Source organism: Hyla sarda, chromosome 3 (genome assembly GCF_029499605.1).
Source record: "Hyla sarda isolate aHylSar1 chromosome 3, aHylSar1.hap1, whole genome shotgun sequence".
Taxonomy (NCBI): domain Eukaryota; kingdom Metazoa; phylum Chordata; class Amphibia; order Anura; family Hylidae; genus Hyla; species Hyla sarda.
The window spans coordinates 141,319,956-141,333,732 of record NC_079191.1 but is presented as its reverse complement, the minus strand read 5'-3'; the positions used below and the strand labels follow the sequence as shown (position 1 = coordinate 141,333,732).

General features: G+C 44.3%; 1 protein-coding gene and 1 non-coding gene across 4 annotated transcripts in view; both read right to left on the bottom strand.

The window, feature by feature from the left end:
- The window catches only part of MYNN (myoneurin), a 43,983-nt gene that overhangs the window by 15,504 nt on the left and 14,702 nt on the right, over positions 1 to 13,777 (bottom strand). The window contains exons 2-3 of one of the 3 annotated variants that reach the window (XM_056565117.1): positions 13,534 to 13,642; positions 4,100 to 4,345 (exon numbers count right to left, since the gene is read on the bottom strand). The gene's annotated coding sequence lies outside the window, so the exon portion shown is untranslated. Of the gene's footprint in view, positions 1 to 15; positions 401 to 4,099; positions 4,346 to 13,533; positions 13,643 to 13,777 lie in introns of those variants that run through there. The other 2 variants (XM_056565116.1, XM_056565118.1) reach the window with 2 other exon arrangements.
- Positions 4,536 to 4,608, bottom strand: TRNAV-AAC (transfer RNA valine (anticodon AAC)). Its single transcript has one exon. It is a non-coding gene; the product is annotated as a tRNA-Val (tRNA).

Below are 13,777 nucleotides of genomic sequence, written 5' to 3'. Positions count from 1 at the left end.
ATATATTTGACTCACCTGTGGAACCACCTATTTATATGTGATAGGAACCATCTTGTATATCTTTTGACAAAGAGCGCATGCGCTCAAAACGCGTCGAGCTGTGTAAGATTTTGTGAAGTTGTTCTATGCTGTTTATAAGAGGATTTACCAATAAAGCTGCAGTTTCTTCAAGTGCTGGATCATTTCATAATTTATTCACTATTTTACTAGCCAAGATCCAACCGGTCCCATTGTAAGTCAATAAGTGGCTGATGGTTACAGCGCTTGTCTGTCATGTGGCATGTCCATCACTGACGGGAGTGGGAACAGAGCCTTGGTCTAGGTTCACATCGGCAGAAATGTTTTATTTGGAACCTCCAATACAGATTCAGTTACAAATAAGAGACAAAGTAGTGCAGCATGCAGCGTTATTTTGCCTGGTAAAATGCCATACACAATGATGGAAACCTGACAGACCCATGGCATCTGTAATGTGCTGTTAGGCTCCTTTCACACTACTGTTTGTGCCCGGTAGGTGACATGCATTAGGAAGATAGCAGGAGAATAACTTGTGCATGCGCCATCTTTTTCTCCCGCAATAACAGGAGTTATAACAGACGTTAGAGGAATCCCATTCGAGTGAACATGATCCTCTTTGCCAGTTATGACTCCCGTTAGGCTCAGTTACAATAACGAACGATAAGGGCGGTAAAAGTGAAAACAATTTATAAAAAAAATAAAAGAGCCCTTAAAGGGGTACTCCGGTGAAACACCTTTTATCAACTGGTGCCAGAAAGATAAACATATTTGTAAATTACTTCTATTAAAAAAATGTTAATCCTTCCAGTACTTATTAGCGGCTGTATACGTCTGAGGAAATTCTTTTCTTTTTGGATATATTTTCTGTCTGACCACAGTGTTCTCTGCTGTCCAGAGCAGCATAGGTTTGCTATGGGGATTTTCTCCTGCTCTGGACAGTTCCTGACATGGACAGAGGTGTCAGCACTGTGGTCGTGACAGAAAAGAAATCCAAAAAGAAAAGAATTTCCTCTGTAGTATACAACAGCTAATAAGTACTGGAAGGATTAAGAATTTTTAATAGAAGTATTTTACAAATCTGTTTAACTTTCTGGCACAAGTTGATTTAAAAGAAAAAAAAAAAAAAAACACACACACACACACACACACACACCTTTTCCACCGGAGTACCCCTTTAATGTCCGTTTGTAACAAAGCCACTTTCGTAGTGTGAAAGTAGCCTTAGTGATCCGGCACCACTGGTATTTTTGGTTTTCTGTTACTACGATGGAACAGAACACATTGCAGATGTAAACTTACACTTACGTGCAAAAAACTACTGCAACCTCTAGAGTAATGCAGTATTTTCCAACCAGGGTGCCTCCAGCCATTGCAAAACTACAACTCCCAGCATGCCCGGACAGCCAAAGGCTGTCCGGGCATGCTGGGAGTTGTAGTTTTGCAACAGCTGCAGGCACCCTGCTTGGGAAATACTGGATTATTGACATGTTATTTACGTTCCCAAAAAAATAAAATCCATCACTTCTTCCTAGTATTAAAGGACATCTGTGGCAAAATACAACTTATCCCCTATCCATAGTATAGGGGATAAGTGTCTGATCGCGGGGGGGTCCGACCGCTGTGCCCCCCTCGCGATCTCCTGCACGGGGCCACGGCTCTGCCACAGCTCTCCCGTGCAGGAGGCGTACCATCCGCAGCGTTACGTCATGGCCGACACACCTCCTCCATGTAGTTCTATGGGAGAGGCCGGGAGGCAGCGTTAGTGCCTCCACACCTCTGTATGGGGAGGGGGCGTACCGCTACACGCATCTTTTTGAAAGCCGAGGTACGTGCTCGCAAATCACCCAAGTGCAAGTACCGCTACGCGCATTAGCCGCTCACATAAAGCGGCAATGCGGAGCCCCTTTTGGGAGATTGCGAGGGGTCCCAGCAGTCGGCCCCCCCCCAATCACTTATCCCCTATTTTGTGGATAGGGGATAAGTTGTATTTTGCCACAGATGTCCTTTAACCCCTTAACGACGCAGGACGTATATTTACACGGCCGGGACCCGCGGCTAATGCCACACATCGCTGATCGCGGCGATGTGCGGTATTAACCCTTTAGAAGCGGCGGTCAAAGCTGACTGCCGCTTCTAAAGCGAAAGTGAAAGTATCCCGGCTAGTCATCGGGCTGTTCGTGACCGCCGCGGTGAATTTCACCGCGGCGTCCCGAACAGCTTACAGGACACCGGGAGGGCCCTTACCTGCCTCCTCGGTGTCCGATCGACGAATGACTGCTCTGTGCCTGAGATCCAGGCAGGAGCAGTCAAGCGCCAATAACACTGATCACAGGCGTGTTAATACACGCCAGTGATCAGCATAGGAGATCAGTGTGTGCAGTGTTATAGGTCCCTATGGGACCTATAACACTGCAAAAAAAAAGTGTTAATAAAGGTCATTTAACCCCTTCCCTAATAAAAGTTTGAATCACCCCCCTTTTCCCATAAAAAATAAAACAGTGTAAATAAAAAAATAAACATATGTGGTATCGTCGCCTGCGTAAATGTCCGAACTATAAAAATATATCAATAATTAAACCGCACGGTCAATGGCGTACGCGCAAAAAAATTCCAAAGTCCAAAAAAGCGTATTTTGGTCACTTTTTATACCATTAAAAAATGAATAAAAAGTGATCAAAAAGTCCGATCAAAACAAAAAATCATACCGTTAAAATTTAATAAAACTTCAGATCACGGCGCAAAAAATGAGCCCTCATACCGCCCTGTACGTGGAAAAATAAAAAAGTTATAAGGGTCAGAAGATGACATTTTTAAACGTATACATTTTCCTGCATGTAGTTATGATTTTTTCCAGAAGTGCGACAAAATCAAACCTATATAAGTAGGGTATCATTTTAATCGTATGGACCTACAGAATAATGATAAGGTGTCATTTTTACCGAAATATGCACTGCGTAGAAACGGAAGCCCCCAAAAGTTACAAAATGGTGTTTTTTCTTTGATTTTGTTGCACAATGATTTTTTTTTTTCCGCTTCGCCGTGAATTTTTGGGTAAAATGACTAATGTCACTGCAAAGTAGAATTGGTGACGCAAAAAATAAGCCATAATATGGATTTTTTTGGTGGAAAATTGAAAGGGTTATGATTTTTAAAAGGTAAGGAGGAAAAAACGAAAGTGCAAAAACGGAATAACCCTGAGTCCTTAAGGGGTTAAATTCAGTTATCAACCCCAATGTCAACCTATGGAATTGGCTAATAAAAGGCATTCTGCAGACTCTTTGGTTGCCAGCGTCTGCACTGCAGGTACACAGCTGCCATCTACAGGGGATAGGCAGTATTACATGCATCATTTTCCGAAATGACAACTAGTTACATAGGTTACCCCAAAATTAAAAGCAATTCCCCTAGGGACAGAGGATAACAAGCAAATTAGGGGGGGAAGGTTCCACATCTGGGACCCCCACAGAGCATATGAATGGACAACTATTTTTATTCCAAGTAGTGTGCCCATGCTGGCACCCCTTTCAGTGACATATGGGGAATCATATTGAGGTAAACTACCCAGGTTTTGGCTGCAGCTGGCTTGCCACGGGTTACCTACATCAGCGTTTCCCAACCAGGGAGCCTCATTTTGTTGCAAAACTACAACTCCCAGCATGCCCGGACAGCCAAAGGCTGTCCGGGCATGCTGGGAGTTGTAGTTTTGCAACAGCTGGAGACACCCTGGTTGGGAAACACTGCCCTACATCCACGAATAAAGATTGTCAGTATCAAGTTCTCTATCTTCACTTGCTTCCCAAGCTGTGGCAAGACTACAACTCCCATCATGGCAACCTGGGGCACATCTGGGCATGCTGGGAGTTGTAGTTCTTGCTAAGCACTGCTGTAGACGAGCTGGTTACAGACATGACTTCTTATGCTTCATACAGCTGTTATACCTAGGACCATCTACCGTCTCCATGGAAACAGTGTTACGATTCCGGTAAAAAGAATTCACGTTTACATTTTTAAATATTTTCAGCCAACGGTCACAATGCCGTAACGTAAAGAGATCAGGCTGATCGCCTCTCCGCCCACCTACCTCCCCGTAGTAAGCAGTGTGCAGGAATAACCGGAGGATCGGCCCGTGCTATCCACAGATCTCCCCGTCCAGCAGGGATGAGCCCCGTCCAGCCGCACCGCTCTCCTCACTAGGCGGCCATTGTTGTAGCCGGAACGTCGTAAGCCACCGGCCGGATGACGTCTCCGGGGCTCGTTAACTCCTTGATCCCCGGTGACAGGATGAGACGGGCGGAGCGGTGCCCAGAGCGGAGGTCTTATGGTCCATCTAGTGTATGGGAATGAGAAACAACCGGGGACATTGTCACAGAAAAAGCAATAAAGCATGCGCACGTATTGTGAATATATAATATTAGCAGTGCTCGGTAAATCAGAGGGTTAAATTCTGCTGGTACAGACGACATTAATGTGAAAAAACTGAAGAGCGGAAAAATAAATTAGATACAAAATTACAATAATGTTTCCGCCCGGTTTCGAACCGGGGACCTTTCGCGTGTTAGGCGAACGTGATAACCACTACACTACGGAAACTCTCATAGCGAAGGAAGGGGTAATCTGCCTACAAAACATACTCACAGCAGTCAGTAGCATGGTATGCTGTTATTTTTATGTTTCTCAAATTCAGTGGTCTTTAACCCCTTAAAGACCGGGGGGTTTTCCGTTTTTGCATTTTCGTTTTTTCCTCCTTGCCTTTAAAAAATCATAACTCTTTCAATTTTGCACCTAAAAATCCATATGAGGGCTTATTTTTTGCGCCACCAATTCTACTTTGTAATGACGTCAGTCATTTTGCCCAAAAATCTACAGTGAAACGGAAAAAAAAATCATTGTGCGACAAAATTGAAAAAAAAAAACGCAGTTTTGTAACTTTTGGTGGCTTCCGTTTCTACGTGGTACATTTTTCGGTGTAAATGACACCTTATCATTATTCTGTAGGTCCATACGATTAAAATGATACCCTACTTATATAGGTTTGATTTTGTCGTACTTCTGGAAAAAATCATAACTACATGCAGGAAAATGAATACGTTTAAAATTGTCATCTTCTGACCCCTATAACTTTTTTATTTTTCCGTGTATGGGGCGGTATGAGGGCTCATTTTTTGCGCCGTGATCTGAAGTTTTTAACGGTACCATTTTTTAATTGATAGGACTTATTGATCGCTTTTTATTCATTTTTAAATGATATAAAAAGTGACCAAAAATGCACTATTTTGGACTTTGGAATTTTTTTGCGCGAACGCCATTGACCGAGTGGTTTAATTAATGATATATTTTTATAATTCGGACATTTCCGCACACGGTGATACCATATATGTTTATTTTTATTTACACTGTGTTTTTTTTTTATGGGAAAAGGGGGGTGATTCAAAGTTTTAATAGGGGAGGAGTTAAATGATCTTTATTCAATTTTTTTTTCACTTTTTTTTTGCAGTGTTATAGCTCCCATAGGGACCTATAACACTGCACACACTGATCTTTATCATTGATCACTGGTTTCTCATAGGAAACCAGTGATCTATGATTCTGCCGCTTGACTGCTCATGCCTGGATCTCAGGCACTGAGCAGTCATTCGGCGATCGGACAGCGAGGAGGCAGGTAGGGGCCCTCCCGCTGTCCTGTAAGCTGTTCGGGATGCCGCGACTTTGCCGCGGCTATCCCGAACAGCCCACTGAGCTAACCGGCAACTTTCGCTTTTGGTTTTAGCCGCGCGGCTCAGCTCTGAGCGCGCGGCTAAAGGGTTAATAGCACGCGGTGCCGCGATCGGCGCTGTGCGCTATTAGAGGCGGGTCCCGGCTTCACTATGACGCCGGGCCCTCCGTGATATGATGCGAGGTTACCGTGTAACCCCGCGTTATATCAGGAGAGCAGGACCAAGGACGTACCGGTACGTCCTTGGTCCTTAAGGGGTTAAGGACCAGGCCCATCTTGGCCTTAAAGGAGAACTCCAGAGTATAAAAATTGTCGCCCATACTGCCGGCAGTAAAAAAATAAAGATGTACATACCTTCCTCCGCTCCCCCGGGGCCTCCGGTAACCGGTTACGGTCTCCGCCGCGATCCACTTCCTGGTTGCCGGTGGTCGGAGAATCATACTGCACTCAGCCAATCACCAGCCTCAGCGAAGTCCGACTCGGCAGGCGATAGGCTGAGCGGCAGTGTGAGAACGCTTCAGGACACAAAATTCTTCACTACACCGGCACCTGCGGCCAGGGCCGAAAACGTCACACTGCCGCTCAGCCTATCGCCGGCCGAGCCGGGACTTCACTGCGGCTGGTGATTGGCTGAGCGCAGTATGACTCTCCGACCACCGGCAACCAGTAAGAGGATCACGGCGGAGACCGAAGCCGGTTACCGGAGGCCACGGGGGAGCGGAGGAAGGTATGTACATGTTTATTTTTTTTACTGCCGGCAGTATGAAGGACAATTTTTATACTCTGGAGTTCTCCTTTAAGGACAAGACCAATTATATTTTTGCATTTTAGTTTTTTCCTCCTCGCCTTCTAAAAATCATAACTCTCTTATATTTCCATCCACAGACCCATATGAGGGCTTGTTTTTTGCATCACCAATTGTACTTTGTAATCACATCACTTATTTTACCATAAAATGTATGGCGCAACCAAACAAATATTATTTATGTGGGAAAATTGAAAAGAAAACCTCAATTTAGCAAATTTTGGAAGGTTTTATTTTCACGCTGTACACTTTCCGGTAAAAATGACATGTTTTCTTTATGCTGTGGGTCAATCCGATTAAAATGATACCCATGTTATATGCTTTTCTATAATTGTACCGCTCAAAAAAAATCTCAAACCATTTTAGCAAAATTAGTATGTTTGAAATTGCCCTATTTTGACCACCTATAACTTTCAATTTTTTCTGTATATGGGGCGATATGAGGGCTCAGTTTTTATCAGTACCACTTTTGCTTAGGTTTTACTTTTTATAAATATTTGAATAATTTATTTTTTGAAAAAAATGTGACAAAAAAGCAGCAATTTTGGACTTTAAAAAAATTTTTTTACGCTTACGCCGTTCACCGTACGGGATAATTAACAGTATATTTTAATAGTTCAGACTTTTACGCAAGACCAAATATTTGTATTAATTTTTTTTTTTTACGCTTTTTTGGGGGTAAAATGGGAAAAACGTCCATTTTACTTTTTTTTATAGGGGGAGGGGATTTTTCACATTTTTTATTTTACATTTTTTTTAACACTTTTTATGTCCCCAGAGGAGACTATCTATAGCAATCATTTGATTGCTAATACTGTTCAGTGCTATGTATAGGACACAGCACTGCTCAGCTCAGAATTATCGGTCATCTTCTGCTCTGGTCTACTCGATCTCAGACCACAGCAGAAGACCCCGGGAGACGGCCGGAACAAGGTGAGGGGACCTCCGGCCGGCATGCTGGATGATCGGATCGCCCGCAGCGCTGCCGCATCATCCATTCAAAGTTCCGCACTGCTGCAGATGCCGTGATCTGTATTGATCAAGGCATCTGAGGGGTTAATGGCGGACATCTGCCATTACCAGCAGTAATAGCAGCCGGGACCTGCCGGGCATGACGCGAGCACAGATCATGGTGGCGCGTAAATGTACGTCATGGTGCTCTAAGTACCACGTCACCATGACGTACATTTACGTCCGTGGTCGTTAAGGGGTTAACCTGTTGGGGACGAAGGGCGTACAGGTACGCCCTTGTTCCCTGGTACCTAAGGACCAAGGGCGTACCTGTACGCCCGTGGGAATTTGGTCCCCTCCGGGCCGGGACCGGAGCGGGATGCCTGCTGAAATCATTCAGCAGGCATCCCGTGACAATGACTGGGGGAGTCCTGAGACCTGTTGCCCCTGGAAGCCAAGACAGAGCAGGGGAAGATGGTGGCAGGTACCTTGGGCACGCTGGGACTGGCGGGGACTGGCAAGTGGAGCAGGGGAGGACCAGCAGGCAAGTGGAGGCAGCCACAGAGGCAGCAGTGAAGATTACCTATTACCCATTGTGAAAATGTAAAATTTGTGGTAAGCATTTTAGTGAAAAAAATAATAATTTTCATTTTCATGTCCAACTTTATTGAAAATTTATCAAACACCTGTGGGTTGTTAAAGGAGTAGTCCAGTGCTGAAAAACTTATCCCCTATCCTAAGGATAAGGGATAAGTTTCAGGTTGCGGGGGACTGACAGCTGGGGCCCACGGCGATCTCCTGTACGGGGATCTCCGCGGGAAGGGGGCGTGTTGACCACCGCACGAAGCGGCGGCTGACACGCCCCCTCAATACAACTCTATGGCAGAGCCGGAGCGCTGCCTTTGGCATTCTCCGGCTCCGCCATAGCGCTGTATTGAGGGGGCGTGTCGGCTGCCGCTTCATGCGGTGGTCGACACCCGCTATCTGGCCAGCGAGCCGGGGCCCCGTAAAGGAGATCGCCCCAGCGGTTGGACCCTCCACGATCTGAAACTTATCCCCTATCCTTAGGATAGGGGATAAGTTTTTAAGCACTGGACTACTCCTTTAAGGCTCACTATACAACTTGTTACGTTCCTTGAGGGGTGTAGTTTCCCAAATAGTATGCCATGAGGGGTGGTTTTTTTTTTTTTTTTTTACTGTTCTGGCACCTTGGGGGCTTCCTAAATGTGACATGCCCTGCAAAAACCATTTCAGCAAAATTCGCTCTCCAAAATCCCATTGTTGCTCCTTCCCTTCTGAGCCCTCTACTGCACCCCCAGAGCACTTTACATCCACAAATGAGGTATTTCCTTACTCAAGAGAAATTGGGTTACAAATTTTGGGGGCTATTTCTCCTTTTACCCCTTGTAAAAATAAAAAATATGGGTCTCCAAGAACATGTTAGTGTAAAAAAATTAAGATTTAGAATTTTCCCCTCCAATTTGCTGCTATTCCTGTGAAACACCTAAAGGGTTAAAAAATGAATGTCATTTTGAATACATTGAGGGGTGCAGTTTTCATAATGGGGTCCTTTATGGGGTATTTCTAACATAAAGACCCTCAAATTCACTTCAAAACTGAACTGGTCCCTGAAAAATTCAGATTTTGAAATTTACTTGAAAAATTGGAAAATTGCTGCTATACTTTGAAGCCCTCTGGCGTCTTCAAAAAGTGAAAACATTTCAACTTTATGATGCAAACATAAAGTAGACATATTGTATATGTGAATCAATATATCATTTATTTCTTATGTCTATTTTCCTTACAAGTAGAGAGCTTCAAATTTATAAAAATGCAAAATGTTTAAATTTTTCATGAAATTTTGCAATTATAGACGAAAATTTACCACTCATAAAGTAGAATATGTCAAGAAAAAACAATCTCGGGATCAAATTCATAAGTACAAGCATCCCAGAGTTATTAATGCTTAAAGTGACAGTGGTCAGAATTGAAAACAATGCTCTGGTCCTTAGGGTCAAAATGGGCTCGGTCCCCATAGGGTTAAACTGTGGACCTTCAGCTGTTGCAAAACTACAAGTCCCAGCATGCCCAGACAGTTAACGGCTGTCCGGGCATGCTTGGAGTTGTAGTTTTGCATCAGCTGGAGAGCCTCAGTTTGGAGACCACTGTTGTGGGTTATGCTTTCACAAAGAACACCTTGAGCTCAGTAGTAAGGCCAGGTTCACACAGTGGCCCTCATTTACTAACAAAATCGGGTTGTAAGTCTATGTTGCTTTCTTACCCGACTGCTTTTTTCCCTGGTATTTATTATTATGTCGCATCTTGTTTGTCGCACGTGGGTTTTGTAGGTTTTGGTTTCCAACTCCTCTGAGCTGTCGGGAAAAAATCCACAACAATTCAACAAATTCGGGTTGGAAACCTTAATAAATACGTGGGAAAACTCAGAAATGTCGGGTAACGCCCCTTTTTCGGGTTTGGGAGAATCCACATCGGGTCTGTCGGGAAAAAATGTCGCATAGTGTCGCAGACTGGCGCACGATGTCTGCGACATGGCACAGACAAAGATGCGACAAAAAAACCCGACAAAAGAGGTCGGGTTTAAAATAGTAAATGAGGGCCAGTGTTTTATGCTTTCTGTCACAGGATACCAACAGATCAATTTCAATGGCCAGTTCCCTATTAAACGCTAAGAGCCCGTTCATATTAAGAATTTCTGCCCAACATTTTGACTTGGAAATTCCAGGCGGACTGTTCCATGATGGGAGTAGTAGTTCCTGTACTAATAGACTGACCACCCAGGGTGTCACTCCTGACACCCGATGTGATCATCCTATCTATAGCAGAGATGCGGAGCTGCTCTATACAGCGCTCAGATCTTTGCTCTGTACTCCGGCCGGCCAGTGATGTGAATAGAATACACATCACTCATTTATATTTTCCGCCCAGAGTGGGGATTGGCCAGATGGTGGCAGCCACTCACCGCTCTCAGAGGGAAATATGAATGAGTGAGTGGCCGGCTGCAGTATAGTGCAGAGATGTGGAGCGCAGGAGAAAGCCGATCTGCATCTCTGCAATAGATAGGACGATCGCATCGGGTGTCAGGAGTGACACCTGCTGTGATTTGTCCTTAACTACAGGTACTACTACTCCCAATATGGAGAACACTCTGCTCCATGTGGGGAGCGGTAGTACCTGCATTGATAGACAGATTGCAGCGAGTGTAACTTCTGACACCTGTTGCTATCTGTCTATTAATGCAGGTACTATAGCTCCCAGCATGAAGCAAAGTGTGTTTCATGTTGGAAGCAGTAGTACTTGCAGTTAAGGAAAGATCACAGCAGATGTCACTCCTGACACCCGCTGTGATCCTCCAGTATAATGTATAGATGCGGCCGGCCGCTCTTCTATGGTCCCCTGCACTGACGTATATATACTGACGTATATATACACCTACACGTATATATACACCTACACGAATATATACACCTATTCATATTTCCCAGAGAGTTGTGATTGGCTGGAATCATCTGGCCAATCACAGCTCTCTGCGGGAAATATGAATAGGTGTATATATACGGCAGTGCAGGGGACCATAGAAGAGCGGCCGGCCGCATCTATAAATTATACAGAAGGATCGTAACGGAACCCGGGCGATCTGTCAAATAGTACAGGAACTACTACTCCCATCATGGAACAGTGTGTTCCATGCTGGGAATAGTAGAACCACCTAAAAAAAAAAGAAAAGTGAAAAACACACACACTACATTTTTATTATTGTCGGCTACATTTTTTGTGCCCTGCCCACCCACATAAATTGATCCCTGTTTAAAAATTTATAAAAATGTTGTTATAAAAAAGATAATTTTTGTTAAATACAATTTTTCCATCACTATTGTATCTTTTTTATTATTATTTTTTAATAGCACCCTACGAAATTGTATTAAAAAAGGTATCTCCATCACTTTTTTGGATCACTTAAGTCCAAAAAAGAATAAAAACAGACTGAAAAAATACTAAAGTTAAAACCCACATGGCGTTTTTCTTGGCGTTTTTCACTTCCATAGACATCTATGGGAGGAAAGCGCCAAGATTTTCCCGATTAAAAATGCCAAACTAGGATTTGGAGGGCATTTTTGAAAACCAACCTCTGAACCCAAAATAGCTGAAAAACGCCCAAAGGATTAAAAAAAAACGCCAAACTGAAAAACGCCAAGTGGATCTGGCATTTTGCAGTTTACTATTGATTTGCAGCTAACATCTGGAAACAGCGTTTTTTTGCAGAAAAAAAAAATGTGCGGCAAAATGGGTGTTTTTACGGCGTTTTTGCCTGAAAATCCTCAGTGGAATTCTAGCCTAAAAAGTATAAAAATAAAAGGCTTTTCAATAAATGAATAAATAAATACCATATATACTCGAGTATAAGCCTAGTTTTTCAGCACGATTTTTCGTGCTGAAAACGCCCCCCTCGGCTTATACTCGAGTGAACTCTCCGCCTGTCAATCCCTTCTCAGTGGTCTTCAACCTGCGGACCTCCAGATGTTGCAAAACTACAGCTCCCAGCATGCCCGCACAGCGATCGGCATGCTGGGAGTTGTAGTTTTGAAACATCTGGAGGTCCGCAGGTTGTAGACCACTGCGGCCTTCGTCATCATCCAGACCCCCCTTTAGTTTTCTACTCAACTCCCCTCGGTGGGAAGGAAGGGTGAGCTGGTCTGGGAGGTCCCTGCGCATGAACGTCCCTGTGCATCGTCGTCAAGGCAACAACACTAGTCCGGCCCGGAGCGAAGAAGAAGGCCTCCCGGTGAAGATGGACAGCCTGAAACGACTAACCCTCCCCACCGGACGGTCCCTGCAGCATAGATGGCCCGGACCAGCTCACCCTTCCTTCCCACCGAGGGGAGGTGAGTAGAAAACTAAAGGGGGTGTCTGGATGATGATGAAGGCCGCAGTGGTCTTCAACCTGCGGACCTCCAGAGGTTTCAAAACTACAACTCCCAGCATGCCCGGACAGCCATCGGCTGTCCGGGCATGCTGGGAGTTGTAGTTTTGAAACATCTGTAGGTCCGCAGATGTTGAAGACCACTGATGAAGGGATTAACAGGCGGTGATGATGTATTTCCCATCCTAGGCTTATAGTCGAGTCAATAACTTTTCCTGGGTTTTTGGGTTGAAATTAGGGGCCTCGGCTTATATTCGGGTCGGCTTATACTCGAGTATATACGGTAACTAAATAAAGTGAACTAAAAATAAAATAAATGCCCCATGTCCAATACGGCCCCATACTACCCCCCCAAAAAAACATAACCTATACATAATAGGTATTGCCATGTTTGTAAAAGGTATTGCCATGTTTGTATATACTTGTACTATTAAATGATAATGTTGCCCCTAGGCATCTTAGCCCCTATCATTTAGAACTCCGGCTGCGGCACTGGAGGCTCGTGTATGCTCCAGAGAAAGTTGTGAAATTCTTTTCTGTCTGACAACAGTGCTCTCTGCTGACACCTCTCTCTGTGTTAGGAACTGTCCAGAGCTGGAATCGTTTGCTATGGGGCTTTGCTCCTACTCTGGACAGTTCCTGACACAAACAGTCAGCAGAGAGTACTGTGGTCAGACTAAAAAAATAGAACTTCACAACTTCCTCTGGAGCATACAAGAGATGATAAGTACTGGAAGGATTAAGATTTTTTAATAGAAGTAATTAACAAATCTGTTTAATCTTATAGCACCAGTTTATTTGATTTTTTTTTTCCATCGGAGTACCCCTTTAATGCACCAAGAAGTACATTTACATCCTGTACATGATGCAAGTACCAAAGCGGAGCTCGCATCATGCACGGCAGGTCTCGGCTCTTATCAGCAGCCAGGGACCCGCCGGTAATGGCGGACATCAGAGACTGATATCTGCCATTAACCCCTCAGATGCCTTGATCAATACAGATCACGGCATCTGCGGCAATGCGGCACTTGTAATCAATGATCCAATCGCCCGTGGAACGGCCGCAGGGATACAATCATCCAAGATGGTGGACGGAGGTCCCATCACCTGCTCTGGCCTTCATCCCGGGGTCTTATTCTCTGGTCTGCCTTCCAGCAAAAATTGGTACCGATAATACTACATATCACAGCGCAAAAAAATATGCCCTCATACTGTCCTGTATACAGAAAAATGAGTAAGCTATAGGTTGTCAAAATAGGGCAATTTTAAACATACTCGTTTTATAAAAAACAAAAAGTTTAAAGGAAATCTGTCATCAGTGTCACCTGCACTAACCTGTACAGACAGGTAG